Source organism: Balaenoptera borealis, assembly GCF_965194805.1.
Source record: "Balaenoptera borealis genome assembly, chromosome: 8".
Lineage (NCBI taxonomy): Eukaryota > Metazoa > Chordata > Mammalia > Artiodactyla > Balaenopteridae > Balaenoptera > Balaenoptera borealis.
In genome coordinates this window covers 107,625,764-107,651,867 of record NC_138865.1, presented here as the reverse complement: position 1 = coordinate 107,651,867, position 26,104 = coordinate 107,625,764, and the positions used below count along the sequence as shown (strand labels likewise).

The following is a 26,104-nucleotide window of genomic DNA, read 5'->3' as shown; positions in this document are numbered from 1 at the left end:
TTTATATTATATTTTCAAAATCCAGCGTGAATTTTATATTTTAAAGCATATCTCAGTACAAACTCTAGATTTCCCTAGAAAAACGTGATCGAAATTTAGATTTCATAAACCTTATATAATTAAAAAAGTAAATTAATATAGCTGACTTTCTCAAACATCCTTAAAATTGTTCCATGAACTAAACTGAATCACCTTTCAAATGTAAATTTAAATTATATAAAATAAAAAATTTCCATTCCTCATCACACTGGCTGTATTTCAAGCTCTCAATAACCACATGCGGCTGCCATATTGGAAAACAGGTCTAGCATTTTTTGTTGCTTTTATATTTATTTCCGTATAAAATAGCCATTATATGGATGCTGAACTTGAACATCTTCAAAATACTTGTACCTGCGATGGTTTATTTGCTGACACATTACAGCCACTGATGAGACAGGCTCGATAGGTATTGACATCCCCATCGTAGAGATGGCAGAACTAATGCTCAGGAAGGTTAAATGACTAGTTTAGTGCCACACAAGTAGCAAATGGCAGAGCGAAGTCTGGAATTCAGGCTTGACAATTTCTCAAACAGGGCTTTGCTCAGAATCCTTAATGAAAATTCCGAGTTCACCTACTACATTTTTGAAAAGCAGTCTGATTTGAAGACCCACCTACCAAGCTTATTCCTTTAAAATACCTGTTTTATCAAACAGTTGTGTTACGTGTTAATAGTTTGAGCCCATCTCTGTTTTTTTTTTTTTTTCTTTTTAAGCTAAAGGGAAGGGAAGTGAGGTTATTGCCAAATGCTGAACTAATTAGCTCTGCTGTAGGTTTACTTAGAAGGTTCATTTTAGCAGGTGTATTATTTAAGCATCAGATAACTGATTTGTTAATAACTCTTTTTCTTCCTCTAGTGAGTATAATTTTCTTCTCTGGGGTTCAAAGAGGTAAAACTTTCCCCACACAGAGACCTGATTGTAATGTTCAGTCTTTGATAAGGTTTATTCTTATACCAGGTTTTCTGGTTTTCTTTCCCTTTTCTTTTTCTCCCCCCCAGGTTGCAGGGTGTGTGGGAGTACTAATCTATATAGAATCTTTTTCTTTCTCCTCTGTTTGTCTTCCTTTGACTATTTTCTCTTGTGAAGGCAAATACAATAATAACATCTTACTTTCTAAAGCTCTTTTCATCCTGATGGAGTTCTGAGCACCACAGAACACACTGCATTTCAAACCTTATGGAAATGCAGTCTTACAGGTTACAAATTTAGACAACATGAAAAGTCAGACATGCAGGGCTCTTGAAACACATTAATTCACTCACAACATGCCCCGTCCTCTGAGCAGCTACAATTAATCGTCTCTGAGCTATGCCAAGCCTTTTGCTCAAGGTAGCACAGACCTCGTTAAGAGAAAGGGAATGATGTTTATTTATGTGTCTACATTTCCATGTGATTATTGGGAGCCCACGCAGATCTGTTGGGTCCATACCAGTGATGTTGGAACAGGAGCTTGTATTCTCGCTGCAGTTTTGACGACGAACCAAGCGTTTGCATCCATTTTTTTACAGCTCACTTCTCCTGTTCCTTCTCTCCAGGGCTAAGGAGTCCATGCTTCTTTTATAAACTGTACAAAGGCTGCCCATAATAATGTAGAAGAATACAACGCAAACCCCTACCATCTTGTGTGAAGTCCTACTTCAGCAATAGCCTGTCTCATCTCAAACCCTGGACATCTCTCACCCACACTGCCCAGCCTGCTCCCTCGGCCACCTGGGCTCTCTGCCCTCAGCCACACCGGGATTTTTACTTGGACCAAGTTCTTTCCCATCTCCAGGAGCATTCTTCTCACACTGTTCTTCTATCAGCTCTTCTGCTGCTGGCTTCTAATTTCTCAGGTCTTGGCTCAAACAACATCTTCTCAGCTGGACCTGTTCTGCTAACCTGCCACTTTTTATCACGTTTTCCTATATTATTGTTTCTCTTGCAACTCTCTACTATGTGCTTTCTGCTGTTGTTCATTTGTATAAGGGTTTAGTGTCTAGTCCTCTCCATTGGAGTGCAATATTAGCCATAACATTGAATGTGTAGTGGAACCCCCAGGAGACTATTCTCTTCAGATGCATCATCACCCTTGCAAAAGAGAGATTTTGGGGTTACTCACAGTGGTTTTACTACAAATGTCAGTGTTTAGGGTTCAAGAGTAATTTCTAAATCTGTCATCCATGCTGGCATGTAATTTAAAGAGCAGCAACTGTTTCTCTGTCTCCTCCAGCTCATGGCTGGAGAAAATCATTGCTCAGTTGGTCAGATTGATCAGGGAATATGGCAGGAGGATTTTGAATCACTAACTTCTCCATCCAACTACTTGACATTATTTTTGCCATTGGTATCCTCTCTGGGAGCTTCTTACTCAGCTCTTCTATTTGTAGTTAATTTCTTTTTTTAAAAAATATTTATTTATTTATTTATTTGGCTGTGCTGGGTCTTAATTGCAGCACGTGGGATCTTCGTTGTGGCCTGTGGGATCTTTAGTTGTGGCATGTGGGCTCTTAGTTGTGGCATGAGGGATCTAGTTCCTTGATCAGGGATTGAACGTGGGCCCCCTGCATTGGGAGTGTGGAGTCTTAACCACTGGACAACCAGGGAAGTCCCTGTAGTTAATTTCTTTAAACTGTATGTAATGGAAAGGGAACCCTAAAATTAAAAGGAATCAACGTAAGTCCCTTTCAATGTACCTTAGTCCTAAATTAAGATGCAAGCTGATTTCCAGGAGAAGAAATGAACTTGTATTACAGTACAGCCATGTAAACTTTGTGGGAGAGAGGGAGATGGAGGTCAGGAAATAGAAAATTTACCATTGTCTTAGGTCAGAACTTCCAAAGTCCATTTATGTATATTGTCTCATCTAATCTTCAAATCAAGCTGGAACAAAGGTTATCATCTGCATTTTCTAGATGAAGAGTGTAGGACACAAACAGGAAAGTAAAGACCTATTTGGGAAGACTCTTGGGTTGCTATATGTACCATAAGGAATGTGTGTGTGTGTGTGTGTGTGTGTGTGTGTGTATTTCACATGGGTTTCAACTCAAGTGTTTACCTGATCTATTGGTCATAACTGTGGACAGAACTGAACTGTTAGGAAGGATTCTGAGGCTGTGTCAGAGTTTAGCCAGAATGCTGATTGATCAATAGTGTCTGTCAGGGAACTAGCCATGGTGGTGGTAAAAAGGCAGAACACATGCCGTATAATTTAAAAACTTGGGAAATTCCAAGTTCCAAAGTACTAGACATCTGTGTCATCTGGATTTTGAGTCACTGAGACACCGGGATCCTATTTCTGACTTCTCCAATAATGAGCAGCATGGTCTTCAAAAGGTCATTTCCTTCTTAAAGGTCATCATGAGTCTGTAAAATTTGAGTATTGTAGTAGATAATTGATAAGGTTTTATCCAGCTGAAATAGTCTTTGATTTTATAGGAAGTTTATAATGACTAAATCCTTAGAACATGCACACTCTTATATAATGGCATATTCCATCCTGATAGACCAGTACATTTTTCTCCTCTTTTTCACTCAGATAGGTTACTTAAATAGGATATTTACTTGTATAAACAACATAACTATTTAAAATGCCAATATTGACGCATTTTATGTAAAATTTGAAGATGTGTTTTCTCTAACAGGTATCGGAAGCAGTCTGATTCTCATTTCTTCTTACTTTGCATGGTGATAGCAGTTGACCTACACAGTGCATTCTGTATACTGAACATATGCTGGTTATCATGCAAGTAGTGCAGTAAAGGATCATAGAAGCAAACTATATGAAAAGAAAATCAAAAGACATACAATTTTTGAAGTTACCAGGAATTTTTCTCCCTTGTATGACAAAAATAAAACCTTTTCATCATAGAAAGATTAAGACAGAGAAGAAAGAAAAAACACTCAGCTTGCATGTGTAGTCCCCGATAGCAGAAACTATGTCTATCTTGCCAACCATTGTATCTCCAGTGATTTGTAGAACGTCTGGGACTAATTAATAGATAGATTCTGAATTTATGAATAAGTAAATGAATGCTGGCTAGAAGAAAAAAAAATAAACACACCTAATCCTGAACCACAGAGATAAGCACTGTTAACAGGAAGTGTACCTCCACCTAGACTTTTCACTGACAAACATATACATATTCATTTAAAAAAATCAGCTTTATTGAGTATAATTTATGTACAATAATAGGCATCAAGTTTAGGGTACAGTTCAATGAGTTTTGACAAATGTATACAATCATGCAACCACAGCTACAGTCAAGATTATTTTCTTCATCCCCAGTAAATCTCGTGACACTTCATAGTCAATCTTTTCTCCCTTCTTCTGGCCCCTCGCAACCACTGATCTGATTTCAAACTAATCTGAAATCACACAGTATGTAGTCTTTTATATCTGGCTTCTTTCATATGGCATAAAGCCTTTGAGATCCGTCCATATTGTTGTGTGTCATTAGTTTGTCCCTGATCCCTTTGTTGGTTATGTAACAATTTGTTCATCCATTCACCAGCTGATGGACGTTGAACTTTCCAGTTTTGACTATTGTTATGAAGCCCTTAGCATTCCTGCTCAAGTCTTTATATGGACATATGTTTTGCTTTCTGTTGGGTAAATATCTAGGACTGGAAATGCAGAATTAAATTTTAACTTTAAACGAAATTGTTGACTGTCTTCCAAAGTGGTTGTATTATTTTGCATTCCCACCAGCAGTGTGTGAGAGCAAAACTAGCTGTTGTCTTTCTTAATTTTAGTCATTCTAAATGGGCATGTAGAAGTATCTCATTGTGGTTTTAATTTGTATTTACCTTATGACTAATTATGTTGACTATCCTTTCCTGTGTTTATTTTGCCATCTGTATATTATTTCTTAGTGAAGTGTCTGTTCAGATTATTTTTTTCTTTTTTTAAATCTAGTTGTTCATCTTTCTGTAATGGAGTTGAATGGGTTATTTATATATGCTGGTTACAAGTCCTTTATCAGGTGTATACTTATCACATATTTTGCCCAGTGTGAAATTTGCCTTTTCATTTTCATTACAGTGTCTTTTTAGGAGCAAAGAATTTTAATGTTGATGAAGCCCCATTTGAAAATTCTTTATGGTTTCTCTTTTTGATAGCCTATGGATGAAATTTTTCCCTAACCCAAGATTACATGGATTTCCTTCTATATTATCTTCTAGAATTATTTTTTAGCTCTTACATTTAATTTTATGATCCATTTTGAGTTAATTTTTGTGACTGGTATGAAGTAAGAGTTGAGGTTCATTTTTTAATATGGACATATCCAATTGTGCCAGTACCATTTGTTCGAAAGGATAATACCTTTCCCCATTGAATTACCTTGGTTCCTTTGTCAAAAATCAATTAACCAATTATGTCTGAATCCATTTCTGATATTCTGTTCTGTTCCATTGATTTAAATGTTATCCGTATGCCAAAACAGTCCTGTCTTAAGACTGCAGCTTTATAAGGCGTCCAAACAAGTAGTTTAAGTCTTTCAACCTTTTTTCAAAATTGTTTTGCTTATTCTAGGTTATTTGTGTTATTTGCAATTTCCACAAAAAATGATTATTGGGATTTATATGAACCTATTTACTAGTGTGGGGAGAATTGACAGCTTAAAAATATTGTCTTCTGATTCATGAACATGATACATATCTCACTTTATTCACATCTTAAAAAAATTTTTTTCAGCAATATTTTGTAATATTCAGTGTACAGACATTTCCATGTTTTGTTAAATTTATCTCTAAGCACTCATGCTTTTTGATGCCATTATAAATTATACATGTGTGTATATATATATACATATATATATATACATATATACACACACACACATATTTTTTTTAAATTTCACTTCCTAATTGTTCATTGCTGGTGTATAGAGAAACAATAAAAACTATTTTGGACATTTATCTGGTAATATTCAGATTAAGAAATTTATATTTCTTTCCTAGTTTGCTGAAAGTTTTTTTTTTGAATCACCAAGAAATATTGGATTTTTTCAAATGCTTGTTCTACATTGGTCAAGATAGCATGGATTTTCTTGTTAGTATATTAACAAGAATGTTAGTATATTAAGATGATAGATAACATTGATAGATTTTGGAATGTTGTTACACAATAAAGAATTTGTCTGATCTTTGTCCCTCGTTCCTGGAATGGAACTTCTAACCTTTGTAATTTCCTGATTGATAGAAGTGTCCTGTTATTCATGGTGGGTCCCTGGGAATGTACCTGAATTTTTGTTAATGAGGTGATTCATGAGGAGTTCCTAGATATATAGTTTCAGAGTGGAAGCTGGCCTTGATGGAAAGACCAACTATGATATTAAGAGGCTTGGGGTTTTAAGCCAGCTGATATCAGCCTGACTTCTGGGGAGAGAACAGGAGCTGGAGATTGAGTTTAATCACATGCCCAGTGATTCTACCCATCATGCCTATTTAATGAAATCCCAATAAAAATTCTGGACACCAAAGTTTCGTTGAGCTTCCTGGTTAATTAACACATCAGTATGCCAGGAGGGTGACATGCCCTGACTCAATGGAGAGAGAACATGAAATCTTCATGTTCAGCATCCCTCCAGACTTCATTCTATAAGTCACTTCTTTTGGCTGGTCCTGATTTGTATCCTTTATACTAAAACTGAAATTATTAGAAAAGCACTTTCTTGAGTTCTGTGAGTCATTCTAATGAACTGTTGAACCCAAGAGGATAGTGAAAACCCTTGAATTTGCAGCCAGTTGGTCAAAAGTACAGGTAGCCTGGGGAGCCTGCAATTTATGGCATGTGTCTGAAGTCATGGCAGTCTTGTTAGGGACTGTGCTCTTAACCTGTGAAGTCTGTGCTAACTCAGGGTAGTAAGTGTCAGAATTACATTGTCATATTGAAAATGTTGAACTAATTTTTTATTCCTGAAAAAAAAATTCCACCTACTTACTCATAAAGATTTATCCTTTTAAAATATCACTGAATTCATTCTGTTAACATTTTATTAAGGAACTTTTCATCTACACTCATGAGAGATATTGTTCTATATCTTTCTTTTCCTTTAATGTGTTTTAATGGTTTTGATGTCAGGGTAAGGCTATATTCATAAAACATATTGATAAGTGTTATCTCTTTCTATATTTATCTGAAGTGTTTGTGTACGATTGATATTATTTCTTCCTTAAATATTTTGTTGAATTCATTATTAAAGTTACATGGGCCTGGACTTTGATTTGTGGGAAAGTTTCTAAGTATGGATTCAAGAACTTTAAATAGATATAGTGTTCTCGTTATCTATTTCTTCTTCAGTGAGCCTGTAGTTAGTGTCATTCTAGTACTTAATATATTTAATCTTAGTTGTCAAAATTTTTGTCACAAAGTTATTTGTGATGTGATATTCTCTTATTATTCATTTAATGACTTACAGGATCTATAATGATGTCCCCTTTTTCATTCCTGATATTGATCATTTCTGTCCTTCTACATTCCTGTTAAATCTGGCTAGGGTTCTGTCAAATTTTGCTCTTTTCAAAAAATCAGATTTTTGTTTAATTAATTTTCTCAATTATTTGCTTGCTTTCTATTTCTTTGATCTTCATTCTTAACCTGAGTGTTTCCTTTTTTTTTCTACTTACGTTAGATTTTCTTTGATCTTCTTTTTCTAGTTTTCATGTATTTTTTTATGTATTTTTTAGCTTTTATGTATTATGCATTGACTTGAGACCTTTCTTCTTTTCTAAAATAAGTGTATAATGCCATAAATTTCAGTCTAAGCACTGGTTTACCTGTATCCTACAGTTTTGTCTTTTTTTTTTTTTTAATCTTCACTCAATTCAGAATGTTTTTTAACCTCCTCTGTGATTTCTTCTTGGACTCATGGATTATTCAGATGTATGTTGTTTAATTTCAAATATTTGAGGATTTTTTGGAAAACATTTCTGTTTTCTAGTTTCTAGTTTAATTTCATTTTGGTCAGAGAATGTACTCTGTAAATTTTTGATCACTTTAAGTTTATTTAGATTTTTGGGATGCCTAGAATGTTACCTAGCACTACATTTTTACTTGAAAGGATATGGATTCTGTTGCTGTCCTGTGCTAATATTCCTTTGATGTCTACTTGATTTGATTTTTAATATAGATACTTCAAACTTCTGTTTAGTGTTACCATGGTATACTTTTTTCCCATTCTCTTACTTTAACCTTATCTTGGCTTTATAGTTAATTGTTTGTAGGCATCATACAGTTCAGGCTTGCTATTTGCTATACAGTCTATTATGTGTTTTTTTTTTTTTTTGGAGTTTGATTGTTTGTACTTAATTATGGATATGGATAGCTTTATAGCTAATGTTATGCTATTTGCTTTCTATTTGTACCATCTGTTCTTTGTTCGCTTTTTCTTGTTTACTTTTCTTTTTTTAATCAAGCATTTTCTATGATTTTATTTCACCTCTACTATTTGTTTACCAGTTAATCTTCTTTTTCATTTTTTTAGTGATTAGTTGCTCTAGGGTTTATGGTATACATCTTGAACTTATTACAGTTTATCTTCAAGTAATACTGTATCAAGTTACATATTATATAAAAGCTTTGCAATAGCGTACTTCCATTTCCCTTATTCTGGCCTTCGTGCTGTTGTTTTCATAAATTTTTACTTCTGCATATGTTACAAACTCCACAAAACACTGCTAACATGTTTTCTTTTAAACAGACAATTATCCTTTAACAATATTTAAAATTATGTAAAAAAAGGGACATACACGAAATGTATGTGAATTATTAATTTATAAAATTTATTTCCTAAGGCATGGCCTTGCATTATAATTTAGTTCAGTTACCTTCACCTTCCTCATCTTCAACTTCCATGACTTAGAAAAATGTTAAAGGGCTCTTTTAAAACAGGGGTCTTGACAGTACTTGTGATAGTGCATCGCTAGCAGTAAAAATATCATAAATATATATATCTATATGTAATATATTTATTCATAAATGTTATACATGTCTATACTTATAGAATTCATTCGTCATCATGTACATACATAAGAAAAATAAACTCCAAAGAATAAAAAATAGGTAGAAATAGAATTCTAGTATCTTCTTCTCAAAACTCATAATGGATTATGTTTGCATCTCTAAGATGTATATTACCCATGTCAGAGACTGCTATTCTGAAATATAAAACGGTATAAAATATGGCATGGACAGGCAAGGTAATGGACTTACTGACATCTATGGCAACTCAAAAAGGAGCAAAGTTATCACTCACATGTTATATATAAGGAAACTGAGGCTTATATATGTAAGACACACACCTAAGAGCCCATATTAGATAGAGAGGAGTACAATTTAAATGCAGGTTTCCTCATTTTGAATCTAATCAAACTTTCCTTTGCACCACTGTGTCCTACCCTTTGAAAAATGATACTTTATGCCTGATATATATGGACAGCATCATCAAGCAGCCTAATAACTGCCATTAACTCAAAAATCTTTCATAATATGATTAAAACCATAGATTCCAAAACAAATCACATAAGATATTTTATTAAATTAATACTATTTAATAATGAAATTGTAACCATGTTAGAATATATAGATGACATTTAATCCTGTGTTTCTTTATCATTTGCCTTTAATTCTTTCATTTCAGGTACGAGAGAAAGTAAGGTTAGTGGGAATTAACTTTTCATTTCCAATTAATAAGGGGAGGTTTGTGGAGAAAAGTTGGCCTAAAAGAGTGGCATGGAATTGGGCTAGAAGGAGGGAGGGAGAGTATTTGGAGACTAGAGGCATCTTTGGGGGAGGTCCCAAATCCCAACTTCTATCCACCAAGTAATCACATAGAGCAGACAGTGAAAGTCTGGCAGATTCAGTCACTGACCTGGAGATGAAATTCTCCATTTTCCATTATCAACTCGGCCAGAAATCCACTCCCCCTGGAGCCATACTTAGCCAACTTGCTATCTCCTTCTACCCTGCCTGGTTCATAAACACGGATACAGGCATGGAGGTGCACAGCCCCAGGACTCTCTTTCCCAAAAGGCAAACTATTTTTGTACAGCATCAAGCAGAGTGCAGGGACCAGAAATGGTTGTAGTAAATAAAATAACAATATTAAATCCTGTTCACAGTTCTGTGAGTGATGGGTAAAAGGAGATAAGAAGAGAAGACGAAGAATCAGAGCTGAAAATCTTCAGCCCACTGGCTATAGTAAAGTAAATACATTTTAGAGAGGTGCAGTTTGGTATAGGAGAAAGAGCATGGGCTTGACAGCAGAGAGACCTGTGTTTATGCTCCCAGTTCTACCACTTCCCATGGCTAGATTTTTAGCATACCACCTCACCTTTTTTGGCCCCAGTTACTTGACATTTCAAAGGAGAATGCAGTTGTTGATGTCACCGTAAAGTTGTTCTGGATATTAATGTTAGAATAAATATGAGATTGCTTAGGTAGCATTTAATATTTACCTTCTACTCATTCTCCAGGGTCATGATGAAGTCCTTCATCTAAAGTACCCATTTCCTCTTCCTAAATCCTTTAGAACCATTAGTAGCCACATTACAAAGAGTAAAATGAAATGGATGAAATTTATTATGACATTTCATTAAACTCCACGTATCAAAAATACCAGCATTTCAGCATGCGGCTAATATAAACAATATTACAGATATTTTACATTCCTTTCTCGATACTTATCAATATATGGTGGGTACTTTATACTTACAGCACATATCAGTTCAGACTAGCCGTATTTCAGTTTCTCAGCAACCACGTGTGGCTAGCCACTGCCACTCCCAAGAACTAGTCCAAGAGAAAACAACTTTCTTCCTTTCTGTGGACTGTATGCTTTTCTAAGGGCGTTCTTGAGTGGCAGCAACTATCCAGTGACCTGGGGGAGACTCTACAATACCAACTTACTTTTCGAGTTCTAATCATCTTAACTAACTTTCCTAATAGCTGAGATTCAAACATCGGATTGAAAATAGGACTTGACCTTTAAAGGTCATGTTAGCCCTGATTCAGTGCCCCATGGATACTTTTAAAGGCATCCCCAGTTGTTCAGATAAACAAAGCTGGGAAGAGAGATTAGAAGCCTAGCGCTCTCCTTTAACTATGCAACAGTGTTCAAGAGCTGCAATGTTATTTGATTCTAAGGGTTCTGTTTGTGCTGCATGATTGCAGAAATGCCCAAGTGTATCAGACCCTTGCTCAGTCTACCATAGCCTAAATTTGGCAGGCTCACTAAGGCATGGAGGATTATGCAGCTTAAATTGGATGAGAATGGTGATGGCTGTTAAAAAATATCAACAACAACAAAAATCAAAAACAAACATCAAACAGACATTCCTCCATCCACCAATGTAATATCCATCCACCAATGTAATACTATCTTATCTCAAGTCTCTAAACTAGTCCAAAGATCTCTTAGAGCCAGACAATCTCAACTGAATCTGTTAGTCCTGAAATTTCATAGCTATTAACATGTGAGAAAGGTGTCCATGAGTCTCTAAAAGCACAGAAACCCTAAGAAGGGTCTAGATTCCCCTATGTTTCTGCAGAAGCCTGTGTGATGCTTTAGTAGGCAGTGGACGCACACTGATCCTATCTAAGGTGGATGGCAACTTCCTGGGAGACAGATGTTTGCGTAATGAATTCCAGGCACAGTCAAATAGGATCAGCACTTAGAGGGGTGTTTGTTTGCAGGGGAGAAATGCAGTTCTCATTCTACTAGAGCCCTGGAGAGCAGTGGAATATCAACGCAGCTCTCTGCGAGCACATGCCACCTTGTTTGAGCTTGTGATGGACAGGCGTAACTATTCTGACTTGAAAATAATGCATGCTGCAAGTGCTTGAAAATGGCTTGGAAAAACACCTCCGCGCTTCTTCCCAGCTCACAAGCTGCATTTTGTGAAAACAGGAATAGGAACAAGGAACTTGGTCTGATTCTAGCTCATTGATCAAGGGACTTTGCAGCTAGTCTTGTCTGTGAAATATCAATGGGAAATGAAGGGTCCCTTCCTTGCTCAGGGAACCCCTTGGCTGCCTTCAAAGGAGATCTACAGAGCATGCAGGACATATCTTGGCCCACCCTGGGTGGCCTGTCAGGGGTTTGGGGAACCAGCCAGAGCTGGAGCCCTTGTGCTGGGCCCTTTTCCAGATCCCATGTTCATTTTTACTTACAGGTGATTTTTTTTTTTAACAGAGTGAATGTAAAAAACAAGGTAGGGAAGGGGGCTCCTCTCACTCATAGGCTTTACCTTCCCCACTCTACATGGTAAAAAATGGTAGCGTACATACCAGGGGAATATTTTCCATTATTTGGCTGGTTCATAATCCAGGTTAATGCACCAAGCAGAAAACATTCTGGTTGCTCGTCATATGTTAGAACTTTTCATTGTTGTAGGCAGAAAAAAATAAAAAGAGAGAAAAAAAAGATGGGATTGGATTAGTTGTTGGTAAACCTAGGTGTATTGGTTATTCATTCATTCACTCAACAGCCATTTGCTGAGGGCATGTTCTATGTCAGATGATATCCTAGGTTCTGGGTTTTAATCTTGAAACTGTAATGAGGCTTAGGCCACTTTTTGAACCTTCATTCCCTTGACAATGAGATAATACACAATCTGATTCCATCATACACTGCATTGAGAATTACGTAATATTTTTATTACTAAATTTTCTAAGCTAAATATTATTGGGCCAATTTTACATGTGGAAAATGTGCAAGGTTCAGCAGTATTTAAGAATCTCTCTGATAAAGTATTCTGGGATTCTGAAGCAAACCTCAGAAAGATGTACGAAAAATATTATCTCCACATTGAAGATGAAGATACAGCTTCTAAGAGGTTGCTAAGGAGTGACACAGTTAGTGGTGAAAGTGAATATCCTGAGTGTTACCCAGTGCTTTTTGGGTGAAAGTTTTAAAAATTATTTAAAATTTAAAATGACTTACGTGTGTGTTTTCCTACGAGAGACTAATAGCCAGATGTGATTAGGGTGAAATGGGTTGGTGATGTGGACATTTTTTGGAGCATTTATCTCTTCTCCATATTTCACCCCAGTTTTCTTCGGAGGAGCCACCTTTTTCCCTTAATCCATCTGGTTGAGGTGATTCCCTGAATTTGGAGCACAAGAGGACCATGAGGGAGAGTCAGCAATGGGAATACAACCCTATCACAGCCAATTGGACACAGTCTGAGGACTTTGATTGGGATTTGGGGGGAGCAGTTAACATTTGTCTGCCAGCTATGTGTGGAGAAAGTCTGTCTGAGCACTTAGCCAACCCAGAGAAAGAACTGAGAGAGGCAGGATGAATCCTGATGACGTGGAGCCAAACCCAAAGCTAGTTCTACATCTGTTTTTTTCAGTTACATGGTCCAACAAATTTCTTTCTTTTCTTTTTCTTTTTTTTTTTGCTTCAGCTGGTTTCGTATGAGTCTCTTGTCATTTATAAGCAAGAGAGTGCGAATTGATACAGCAACTTTGATTAACTACTCCCGTTCAAAGCCTGTCTGAAGTTGTTGTAACCCCCTGGAGTGTGTAGTGACCCTGCAAGATGATTAGCATGGAAAAGTATATGGCTTGGTTGTATCATGGTCTGATTATTTAACAGTGTTATTATCAGCAAGATCTAATACAGACAGAAGTCCTAGCAGAGAACAATGACTAAATTCATTAACCATCGCTTTGTTTACCCTCTCATTGTTTAATCATACAGACATTAATTTGTTTCTTGGGATACCTGTCCCTAGAAAAGCCTGCAGTGCGCACCTATCAATGACAGAGAATTTGATATCTACAAATATGTCTGGATTTAATAAATACTGTATTTCACACCAGGATCAGCAGGGATCCAGGCTCCATAAGCAATTTTCTGTGTGGATATTTGTAATAAAACACAGAGGATGAGAAAAGTTATGCAGTGTTTGACATTCAGAGTAGAAAGTTAAAGATATCCTTAATTCACAATTAGATAATTCTTTCTATTTCATCTTGCCATCAGACAGGCATGCTTTTATCTCAGACATCTACAGAGGAACTTCATCCATCTCAGGGAGAGAACATGCAGGGCTGACACTTAGGTTTCATCTCCAGTGACAAATCTAATTGATTGGTAGTTTCTGCCTAGAGGGCTGTGCTAAGAAGAGTTTTGGGGTATTGTGGGAGAGGGTTCCATAATCAGCAATGGTTGCCCCAGGCAAGAGGTAGACAAGAGGTAACACCAAGGAGACACCGAGACATATGGAAAATCTAGAATATCTGGTGGTTTGAAGCAAAATACAGATTAGCCAGCTAAGCTCAAGCTAACTGCAATAGAATTCAATTATAAACAGTGACAAAAGGATATTTTTGTCATAAAATAACAAGTTAACCATACCTTCTCAAAAGCAATAATCCTGAACCTAGAGAGAAAATGTGTTTATATGCCAGTTTAATATCACTATGGACTCAAGTAGATGAGGCTTGCAGTCTTGTGTCACAGTTTGCAAAAGTGCAACCCAACCTGGCCAAGCATAAAAGAGAACATCAACTAAGAACTGACTTACAGGGCTGGGTTTCAAGCCAAACTTCAGCTCTTCCTAGCTGTGTGTTCTTAAGCAAATCATTCTACCTCTCTGATCCTCAGTTTCTTCATTCATGATAGTGGAGACAACATGTGACTCATGGCTTTTTGGGGAAGTTTTTAAAATTAATTGTTAAAATTAAATAGTATTTGTGAAGCTCTTAGCAAACTTTCTGGCACATTATAAGCATGAAACAAGTGGCAAAAAATAACAGCAGTGCTAGTGATATCATTTTGTCTAACCCCATCAGTGATGGTGGCATGGTTAGAATTTGTCAGCATGGGATACTCACGGTGTAGAAGTAGCATATACAATTGGGGTATAGGGAAGGTTTCACCATTGAAAAAATAAACATACAAACAAAAGCTCTCTGCCTTGTGTCATCCATTTTGTTTTAATGACATCTAATTAGAGGTGGTAGGAAATCATGGTTAAGTGCATTGAACTGTGAGCTCAACTGTATGATTTTAATTTCAGTTTGATACTTACTAATTCTTTTCTCATTGGGGTTGACAGTCATAGCATCTACCTATTGGGATTTTTGAGACGATTAAAGATTACATGAGTTAGTACGTGGAAAGTAGTTGGAGACATGTCTGACCCAAAGTAAGTGGTCAATAAATGCTGTAATCAATAATTATATAATTCCTATTCAGAGGTATAACACCTCTAAGCATGCCTGCAATTGACTGAGGCTTACTGCATGTCAGGCTTCATGCTAAATGCTTATCTCATTTAATCATTACAGCGACCCTATTGGGATAAATGTTACTTCCTAAGGAGACTATATGTTCCCAAAGGCCATGGTGTATTCACTGCTATAGACTCAATGTCTGACTCAGAAAAGGTGCTCAATAAATAAGTTCTGGATAAATTATTGGATCCCCATTTGCCAAATGAGGACACTGAGACTTGAAGGGGTTAATGTTAAGTGTATAATGTTCCTGGTAAGGCTTACTGTGTGTCTTCCTGGGATGTGGTGATGCCAGGTTTAGCCCCAAATCTGTCTGACTCCAAAGTCTGTTTCTCAAATCCACTGTGATCACTGACTTGAAAATAATTAGCGTTTATTCACACCTCAGGAAAAAAATGATGTCACCCAAATGGAAGACCATCTTACTGGGAGCAAGCTGTAGGACAAATGTGAACTCATCTTTCCCATCCCCCACCCCCAATAATCATGCTTGTCTAGATGGTATTAACTTCAAAACTATACATTAACAGGGCAAGGCTTTGTACAGAAAATAAATCACTGGATGGAATAGATTTGCAAGCTGAGTGAGAGGGATTTCTTATTCTGTAGCCTTGGAGGTATTTATGAATGGACATGAGGTAGGCTATCAGAGAATGAGATGTAGTATAGGAATCCCCAGACATTTAGCACAAGCAGGTATTGCCACCTGATCATGCAAGGTCAGAGCTGAAGAGAAGACTGGAGAGATGGTTCGATCCAACCACCTAATTAATAGACTATATTAATTTTCCATTGCTGTGCATCAAATTCCCACAAATTTAGTGTCTTAAGAAACATATTTATTGCCTTACAGTTTCTGTAGGTCAGAATTCCAGGCATGGGGTGACTTGATTCTTCACTCAGGGTCTCATCAGATTGAAACCAAGGGATCAGCTGAGGCTGTGATTGTCATATGGAACTTAGTGTCCTCTTCTGAGCTCAGAGGTATAGGCAGAACCCATTTTCCTGTGGTACTAAGGTTCCTGTTTTCCTGCTAGCTGTCAATCAGGGACTACTTTCGGCTCCTAGAGACCACCCTTGTTCTTTGCTATATAATATAACGTAATCACAAGAGTGCTAGTGCATCATATTCACGGGTTATAGTCTCTCTTAAAGGAGAGGGGATTATACAAGGGCAAGGGTCACTGGGGGTCAACAATAGAATTCTGCCTACCAAATAAGTTGAGAACACATGGCCCAGAGGACAAACAGACTTGATTTGTCTGGGGAACGAGCTTAACTAGTGACAGAACTGGATTAATGGCCATTCACCTGGCTCCAAGTTCATCTCTCTACTTCTGCTCTCTGTAAATCAAATACTTCAAAGTTGTGTATCTAAAAGTCAATCATCCTGATTTATAATGCTATATTATTCAGGATACATTTAGTAGCAAGTGACAAAACCCAAATGAAACTGGCTTAAATAGAAAGGAAAGTTATTGGCTCATAGGATGAAGTATCTGTCTGTGACTTAAGGCACCTCTGGATCTATTTTGTGGGTAAGCGTTCCTCCATGTTGCCCTCAGTCTCAGTCAGGCCTCCTCATTGCGGTGGCAAAGGTAATCGCCAGAACTCCAGGCTTCGATTCTGCCAGCTAAGTAGGTCCACTATTATTATTTTGGTTTTAGGAGTACTTTTTAGTAATGGTTGCAGTAAATGTTCTGGGGCTGACTCTGTACCAGTCTGTGTCAATACTCATCTCTCATCCAATCACAGTGACCATTGGGATAGAACACCCTGATTGGCCAGCCTTGGTTATATGCCCTGGAGCTGGGGGGTAGAATCAGCACCTGTAGGACCAAAAGAACTGAGAAATTTAGAAGGCTGGTTTCCCAAAGGAAAATAAAGATCCTTTAGCTGAAGAGGAAAATGGATGTCAGGCAGTCAAATGCTACCAATAGCCTATGTAGGGCTCCCCCTAGTGGAATGTGGCAGAGAGTGAGAGCTGGGGTAGGGTAGGCCTATTAGAGGGATGTGAGAACAGAGAAGAGAAGGAATAGATTGTTCTATCATTAAACCACCAAAACCATGTTTAACAGAAAAATAAAGAACCGTCTTGATGAGTTTGAATACCTGGGTTCAAGTTGTGGGTCCATTATTATAAAGTATTATCTTTATGCAAGTCATACTAAATCCTTGAGCCTACTCTCTTTTCTGTAAAGTGGGGCTACCTGCTGTGCCTACCTCATCTTCCAGTCACTGCAAAAAATAAGGTTTCAAAAAAACAAAGCAAAACAAGGGAGAGACTATCTGAGATTTCAAAAAGGCTTACATATGCTGAATTATTAATTCAAGTAGAATATTGAAATTTGCAATAATGTTATCCCTTGAGCCTGAGCCAACAGGATAGTATGTTCCTGAATACCTTTCTAAAACCCTTTTTAGAAGTCATATTCCACCAGGGTAATGGCCTGGGCAAGCTCAGACCTAAGGCAGCTGAAACTTTGGCAACACGAAAGAAACAAGGAGGAGAGAGAGAGAGAGCTGAGCATGTTTAGCAAAACCAATCTGCATGTGCTCATGTCCGAAGACATCCACTCTCGTGCCTGGGGGAGCCAGTTGGTAGACCAGGAAGGGTGCATACCCTTGTCAGGGTGTTCGTAGGTGGTGACATGGCTCCAGAATTTCAGTGTGTTTGCTAAAAGAACGCAGCCATAGCTGAGATACCAAGAGCATGATTCACGTACGTAAATAAGCTTCATAAGAGGCAGAAAGTGAAGAGTACCAATAGACTTAAAGATTGAAGGGCTTAGGAAGAACTCCTGTTTATTCAATAAATATATACGACTCCTCCCATGCAAAGGGCTAGGTAGCATGGTGACTATGGGCTTGGCTTCTGTAGCAAGGTGACTGGGTTTGAATCCTGGTTCTGGTAGGCGACACTGGGCAATTTGTTTAACCTCCTCAGTTTTCCTCATCATAAAATGGGAGTTATAGTCATAATAACAGTACTGATGTCACAGGACTGTTGGAAGGATTAAATGAAATATTATTTGTGAAGCACAGAGAGTAGTTCCTAGGACATAGGTCATAGTTCATACATATCCACCATACTTGTATGTACCAAGATCTCATCACAAAGGTATCTTTTGTGCCTTTGAGTTTTAGTTCTAGCTCAAGAAATATACATTAAACAATGATATCACCAATAATTGTTTAATTACAATGATGATACATGTTATAAAGGAGACATTAAGGGTTGTGAGGGAATTGATATCAGGAGACCTACCTTGGTCTGGAGGTCAGAGAAGTGACATTTACCCTGATACCTACAGGGTGAGCAGGACTTGGCTAGTAATGGAAGGTGGCTTCTGACAGAGGGAACAGCTAGCACAAAGACCTAGGGGCATAAAGGAACTTTGTAAACTCTAGTAATTGGAAGGGGGTCAGTGTGGTTGGAGTGGAGGAGGAGACATGATATTAGGGAGAAAGATCATGTGCATCCTTGCACACTTCATGTTAAAATATTTTATCCAGATTGAAGTCATGGAGGATATGACATGTGAACTAAATATTTAAGGAGAGGTCAGATTTGGTTATGCAGAAGTGAAGGGTTGCTGGGAGAAAAAGACATGGCAGTGGAGGGGCCTGTCTAATTAAGGGCACAGAGAGAGGGACACTGGGAACCAGGAGCCAGTGAGCATTAATTTTTGCTAACAGAGAAGGTACAGAGGTGATGATTAGATATAAATAAGATAGTAAAGAACACAGAGGCCAGATGATGGAGGGCACTGAATTCTGGGCAGAAAGGTTCTGATTTTGATATTTTGGTATGTAAGTAAACATCCTCCAGGTTCTGGATAAGTAGAATGGTGGATAAGAGTTGTGTTTTGACCATATTGTCCCAGAAGGTTTGGGAAAAAGTAAGGATGGAAAGGGAAGGGGGGAGAGAGAGAAAGAGAGAGGGAGAGGGAGAGGGAGAATGAAAATGAATTTTAATTTTATTCAACTAGGAGATGCTCATAAAAACCTAGATGAAAGACATGGAAGGCTTGAATGTTGCTCATACAAAGTAAATCACTCAGTAAATATTAGTTCTTATTAATTCAACTGCTTTTAAAACAAAATAAAAATAACTTGGTAGGTGCCAAATGTTATACCTCATATAGAGGCAAATTTTTCCTCCTCTTAGCTCTTGTAGCATCTCCTATAGATCTTGCACATGCCACTAATATCTGTGGTGCATTGTGATTGTTTAGGGATAAGTTTGACTTGGCAATGGACTTCAGACTCCTAGAAGACAGAGACCAGGGAAGATATTTATTTCTGAATCCTTCACATCACCTCACATTCAGTAGGCACTTAACAAAGGTGGACTTTTCCTGCCTTTGTTCAGTCTATTCTGAACCGAAAGCACCCCAGATTAAGGGATTTTAACTCCTTTGAGATTTGACAGAGTAGTAAACTTAAGCTTTTGATGCAGTAGCAGGTGGCTCAGAGTCCTGCACAAATAGGGCCAAAACTTATCTTTATTTTAGAAGAGGAAAGTAAAACTTCCAGTTCAACCCCGAACATTTATCTATATTTCTTGTTTATTTCTAGGGGAAAAAAAAGGCTGTTTGCCTTTTGTTTTGTTTTCTCTGTTGGCTTTCCTTTTCCAATTTTTTAATCTCAAATCTAAATGAAGCAATCTATAAAATCTAAGGTCAGGCTGAAGACCGTAAAAGTCATCTACTCTGTATGTTCTGAATCTGGGGTCCAGGTGTAGACCTCCATGAATGAGACTGGCAAAGAGGGATTCAGTGAAATTCCATGCAAAATTTTGTGGCCATTTTAAAAACATATTTTTCACAAGAGAGAGGGTCCATAGAAATTGTGAGGTTCTCAAAGGAGTCCATGACTCTAAAACCATAATCCAGTGCTTATCAAACCATCATGTCTTGAAGACTAAGGAAACATTCCATTGTCTCACTAAATGTCCTTGGAAAAAGGTCCCATTCTAATATCACCCAAGATCTACAGACAGGAAGTTCTTTCCTAAGTCTATCCTAATCCTTTGGCACCTCCCTCCCCATGCAAGCCCTTGGTAAATTCAGTGGAAATAGCAAACAGCTGCTCACCAACACCCACCCCAAAGAAAGAACAAGACATTTCTCACATATCTCAAGCTGCCTTAAATGTTCTTTCTTTGGCAAAGAAGAAAAAAAAGAAATATATTTTTGGCCTCTAAACCTTTTCCCACCCGTGTGCATTTCTGCAGAAATGTTATCCATATGGTTCCAATTGCTTCCTCCATAAGTCATTAGGAATGCTTTGCACTGAGAACTTTTCTGATGACCAAAGAGTCTTTGGAGACTTTAAAAATGGCCCTTTTAGCCTTTCTTCACAGAAACAAGGAAGCTAAACAGAGTCAAATGCAAATGAACTAAGACCTGGAAAGGTTGAAGTTTTATTCAAAACTCAGAAACCATGAGACTTGGGTGAGTCTTAAATATATCCATGCAAAGCCTACACCTCCTCCTCCAGGGACAAGAGCTGATAAATACTCCACTGGCACAGAGGATGCCATGGTCTCAGCCATTTAAGTTGATATTTAGGGTTGGATGCAGTGACCCCATTAAATCCTAAGCTCTTTCAATCACCCTGAAGCTTTCCCATTATTCCCAGGGGACACAGTAAAGATTTCAGAGTTAGATTTGGGTGTGCAATTCTTGACTCCATCACCTACTAGCTGTACCTTGGCATGCTATTACCTATCTCATACCTCATAGCATTTTTAAAATTATAAAAGATAATATAGGGAAGCCCCAAATGAAATGCCTGATGCATAGTAAAAGTTCAAAAATTCTCTGTCTCCTTTTTCTCTTTCTCTCTGTTTAGTAAGTAATTGGAACTTGGAAGGGTTCTGTGTTTCCTGGGGGAAATACTGACTGTGTGAGGTGTAGGAGAGGAAGATAGGAAAATGTTCCATAGTGTTAAGTCCCCTCTTTCTAAGTCATCTGGACCACAGCCATCTTGGGAGACTGATTAAGAGAGAAAAGCTAAGAGGAATCAGTCTATACCTTGATCCTCCTCTGAAGCTGCCTAGCTAGATGTTTCAGACTGATTTCAGAACTTCATTCCCAGCAGGCCTGCTGTAGCCTAAAATCACTCAAGGAGGGATATTTGAGCTGGGAGATGATGGAGAAGCAGAGAGAAAGAGAGGGAAAAAATAAAGGAAGAGATGGAGTAGAAAGAGACAGAGAAGAAAAAAAAAAAAAGGCAGAAGAGAGGAAAGAAGAAAGGAAGAAGGAAGAAGCAAGAGAAGATAGCGACCTGGGGCTGCATACTGAGATGGATGGGAGAAGCAGTGTGTGTGGTGAGTGTATTTTTTTGTGGTTGGAATCAAAGGCAGAACTGTCTCAGGAATCATGGGCCAGGATCTGAACCTGAGCCGGAAGCCAAGGGGAGGAGAAAATTGTCCAAGCAAAAAGGGAGGTGTTTCTAGCAGGCAGAGAGAGAAAAATCCCTCCTTGGTCAGTGGCTGGAGAGCTGTCCGTGGTGCTGACTGCCCGTCATTTGGAGCAGACAGGAGGAGGAGAGAGGAACTTTGAACTGGCTACTGCGTCTCTCTTCCCCGCCTCCTCTCCTCAGTCCTGCACTTCCCAGACCCAGGCTCGTTCTCTTTTCATCTCTTTTCCCTTTCCTCCTTGCCAATTAAATATTTTTTTTCTCAAGTTATTAATTCCTCACTCAAGAATTTCTTTTCCATTCGAGCGCGGTTTTGTCTGGGGAGGTGCCCGTGTGGGTCCGTTTCAAGGCTCCTCTTCCTCTAATTAATTCACTAGCCCCTAGATCCTTTTAGGTCTAAGTATCACATCTCTCTCCTATCACCCTTTGGGTAATAATAACATTAGTAGCAATAGCAACTGTAATTAAAGATAACATGCTTTGAGCACTCAGTAGGTGCCGGGGAGTATTCCAAATGATCTTACATACATTAACTCATTTAAATATTACACCAACCATGTTAGATAGGTAGTTATATTATCCTGTTATACAGATGAGGAATTAGAGCTTAAGAGGTAAGTGAATTGACCAAGATCACATACCTACAGGATTCTTACTCATCTAGAGCCTGCACTTTTACTGAATCTCTGGGTTCCTTTAAATTTCTCATCACTTTTTCCTTATTGCTCCCTGCCCCTTCATCTGGTACCTTCGCCAGTGCCTACACTTGCCTAAGCTTCCAGGGACTAGGAACTCTCATTGCTGATTTGGTTTAAATTAAAAAAGGAAGCAAAGTAAGCAAAAATACAGAATATGCGCTGTGTGAGAATTCAGAATGTGTTCTGGCCTTCTTTTCCGCTTTAGGCAGAGGCCCCGTGCCAGCAACCCCAGCCTGCATTTCAGGCTAAATTGGGAGTCTTTGGTTCTTTGTATTAATGCCTTAGCCCCCGTACCCTCGCCCCTTTCCTGCCTCTGGTGGTATCGAGAGAACTTTGTGTCCTCTCAGCGTCTCACTCCTACATCCTGCCCACGTAGAGAGAAGCACTTGCTTAATTCTGGGAGGCTACGTGGGCTCATGCCTACACATACAGAGAAACAAACAGTCTGAAGTACTCACAGAGAGCCACGCAGATACAAACGGACCCACACGGGCACCTCCCCAGACAAAACCGCACTCGAATAGATACGCACAGACACACAAGCACCCGCATACCTAGAAACAGATACCCGCGACGCACACAGCTACAGACACGCTTAAGAGCATCACGATGCGGGGGTCTGCGCGTACCCACCGCACACGGTCCCTTTGGGTGCTCAGACTCGGAGAGACGCCACCCCATCCCCAGACCCACGAGACTCCCCAGTGGCTCAGCCTCAGCCCACCCAGGCCGCCCCTCCCTCCGAGGAGGCCTCCCTTCTCTCGTTCTCTCTCTTCTCCTCCTCCTCCTCCGCCTAAAGATGTACAAAACACTCCTCAGAATAAACCCCGGCTCCTGGCTCCTCCCTGCCCGCCCCTAGGCAGCCGCTCCCCCATTCATCTTCGCCGGTCGCCGGGTAAGTCCCTCCCCCCGCGTAGCCCGGCCTCTGCTGCTCCCCGCCCGGAGACCGCGACGCACTTGGACTTCCCTCTCCATTCGCTAGTCGCCTCGCTCCCGGGCCCCAGGGCTGCGAACTGAGCTGGCGCGGGTGGGGGGGGGAGGAAAGCGCAGGCTAGAGAGGGCGAGAGCGAGGGAGCCAGAGCCGGAGAGCCGGGAGGCAGAGGCAGCAGGGACCGCCTTCCAGAGCCGGGATTCATGCCTGTCCTCGGGACCAGCGAAGGGGACTTGACGGCTGAGTATGAGCCAGGCTGCTAGGAGCCAGGTACCCCTACGCCTGCAGTGCCCGCGCCGTTCCCGGTATGCGAGCTGGACGCAGGGCTCTCCCAAGTTCCCTCCGAGCCGAATAAAAAGCGTCCGCGCGCAGCTCTCCGCCAAAGACGGACGTTGACTCCAGGTAAGGCGGCGCCGGGCGCCGGGCAGGCAGCCTCGCTGCCCTTGGAGACCGCCCGGGACCGCATTCGGGGCGCTCCCGCCCGCCCGGCCCCTCCCCTTCCCGGCCCCCTTCCGCGCTTCCCTCGGCCACCCCGACGCCTGCAAGTCCTCTCAGCTTCCCTGGGGGGGGGGTGTCTCTGTATTCTGGGGCGCAGAGGGTTAAATGCGGGTCTTAGGAAGTGGCGTGTGTGCTCCCCGCGCGCTCCCGACGTGTGTACCATGGTGAGAACTTGATATGGTGCTAGTGTGTGTTTGCGTGTGCGGCGTCGTTTGCGTTCGATGCGTGTGTTTGTGATTGTGTGTGTGTGTGTGTGTGTGTGTGTGTGTGTAGGGGAGGGGGTGAAGAGGTCCTCTAACCTACTTAAGGCACGATGTGTGTGTGCATGTTTGTACGTGTATGTTTGTGTGCGCTCGTGTGTCTTTTTAATTAGGTCTCTCCAGTGTACAGGGAATGGGATCCTTACTATAGGATCACGTAGCCATCGGGAAACCCGCTGTGGATTCCCCTTGGGGCTCTGGGCTTGGGATTTGGGGAGGATTCCGGGGTTCGGCATGGTACCTTATTTAGCCCAATATTGGTACCTTTGAAGGAAGATTTCTCCAAAGGATGGAGATCTGCTACACTTGGACTCACCGTTTGATATGAAAGAGAAATGGCCAAACCCTGAGGCAATGAGAGGCTGTCACTTTAAATTCCACACTGGGCAGATTCCAGGATTCTGATGGGAATTTGGAGTCACTGGGAGAAGTCGCAGGTGGACTCATGTGGGGCAAGTCTGGGATAGAGTCTACCCTGCTTCTCTGTTTGTAATCCCAACAGCATTACAGCACCTCCTGCTTCTGTGCTCTGGGGGAGGATCTGGGCAAGTCTGTATGGATCCCCCTCCAGGGAAAGGAGAAAGGGTCCTCAGGGACTTGCTCATCCATCATAGCTATATAGAATGGCAGAGGAAATTTCATCTGGGGGCAGCTCTGAGAAATATGGTAGGAGATGGATGGGGCACTTCCCTAAGACAGATCCCTCTTTCCCTTCCCCATTTCAGGCTTGGGGAGACCCAAGGGAATCTTTTCCTATACTGTGCCTCCTCGTGGCTCCACTGGGCTTAGGAGGATCCTGGGAGAAGGTAGAGAGGGTGTGTGTGTGTGTGTCTGTGTGTGTGTGTCTGTGTGTGTGCTTCAATACTGAAGGAGACCTACAATTTGGGAACTGGTTGTGGGTGGAGAACTCATGGCGGAGTGTGGCGGTAATTGACTTAAACTGCTGTTGATCTGCACCTCGCATCTCTTGCTTGGCTCCAACGTACTGCCAAGGGCACACAGGGCTGGTGGGAAGAATCTCAGTAAGGAAGACAGTTCGGGTCAAGCCCCCCTTTTCCTCTTTGCTCCACCTTCTAGGAGGCTGTCTAGGTAAGTCCTTTGGCCTCCCGGGCTAGGTCCTGCTAGGCTTGGACTCTGGGGCCAGCCATTGATTTGATTCCCGGATGCGTCTTAAAGGCTTGCCCTACTCAGCAAAAATGCTGAGTTTTACTGCTGTTAGCATGGCCTCCAGACTCGGCAGCTGTTACTTTCCCAAGGTAAGAAGCAGCCGTTCTGCTGTTAGGCAATGAGGCTCCGGAGGACAAGGGCTGAGATGCTGGGAACACAGCCTCTTGTCTACCTAGGCAGGAAGGGGCCAGTGGAAAGGTCTTCTAGGGGAAAAAAGTAGAAATATACTTGTCTTAAAAACCTATATGTATATATTTATCTTCTGGGGAGAGATAAAAGCAAACGTGTTCACGGGAACCTGCCCTGGCAGGTGGGTGACGGTGCTACCTGCAGGCACTTGCAGACACACCATTCTCTGGCCAGAGGCTGACACCTCAGGCTGAAGCTTCACACGGCCACAAGGGATCTGCTTCGGGAAACTCATGTCAGAGCAGAGGTCCCCAGTTCACTTTAGGTGGGGTGTGTGAAGGCAAAGGAGGAGACCCCATGTTAGGAACTGCTCTCATTTTCTCTCTTTTTTAATACATAGACAATAGAAGCTGGATGGAATATTGAAGAGCAGACAGGCAGGAGTCTGTAGCCAGAGAGGACATGAGAAGTCCCCAACATTCTCTAGCGAGTTGGTGGGATGCCCAGGGCTAGAACCTGTGACGCCTGACAGCCAGATCAATGTCTTCTCCTCTTGGCCGCACTGCCCAGGGACTATATATTGCTCTCCACCCCTACCCTGCCACCACGTTCCCATCCAAGATAATCGATTATCTTCCCTCATCAAACTTCTCATTTCAGAGATGCATTTCAAAGCTGTTCCATCTGGAAACATGACCTGGAGAGAAAGGGTCCAA

General features: G+C 40.3%; 1 protein-coding gene and 1 long non-coding RNA gene across 6 annotated transcripts in view; both read left to right on the top strand.

The window, feature by feature from the left end:
- LOC309633452 overlaps positions 1-26,104 on the top strand; it is a 589,090-nt gene that overhangs the window by 8,748 nt on the left and 554,238 nt on the right. The gene's annotated exons all lie outside the window — the stretch shown is intronic.
- The window catches only part of BRINP1 (BMP/retinoic acid inducible neural specific 1), a 504,031-nt gene that overhangs the window by 299,440 nt on the left and 178,487 nt on the right, over positions 1-26,104 (top strand). The window contains exon 1 of one of the 5 annotated variants that reach the window (XM_082402246.1): positions 23,383-23,736. The exons of the other annotated variants lie outside the window; for them this stretch is intronic. The gene's annotated coding sequence lies outside the window, so the exon portion shown is untranslated. Of the gene's footprint in view, positions 1-23,382; positions 23,737-26,104 lie in introns of those variants that run through there. 5 annotated transcript variants of the gene reach the window in all.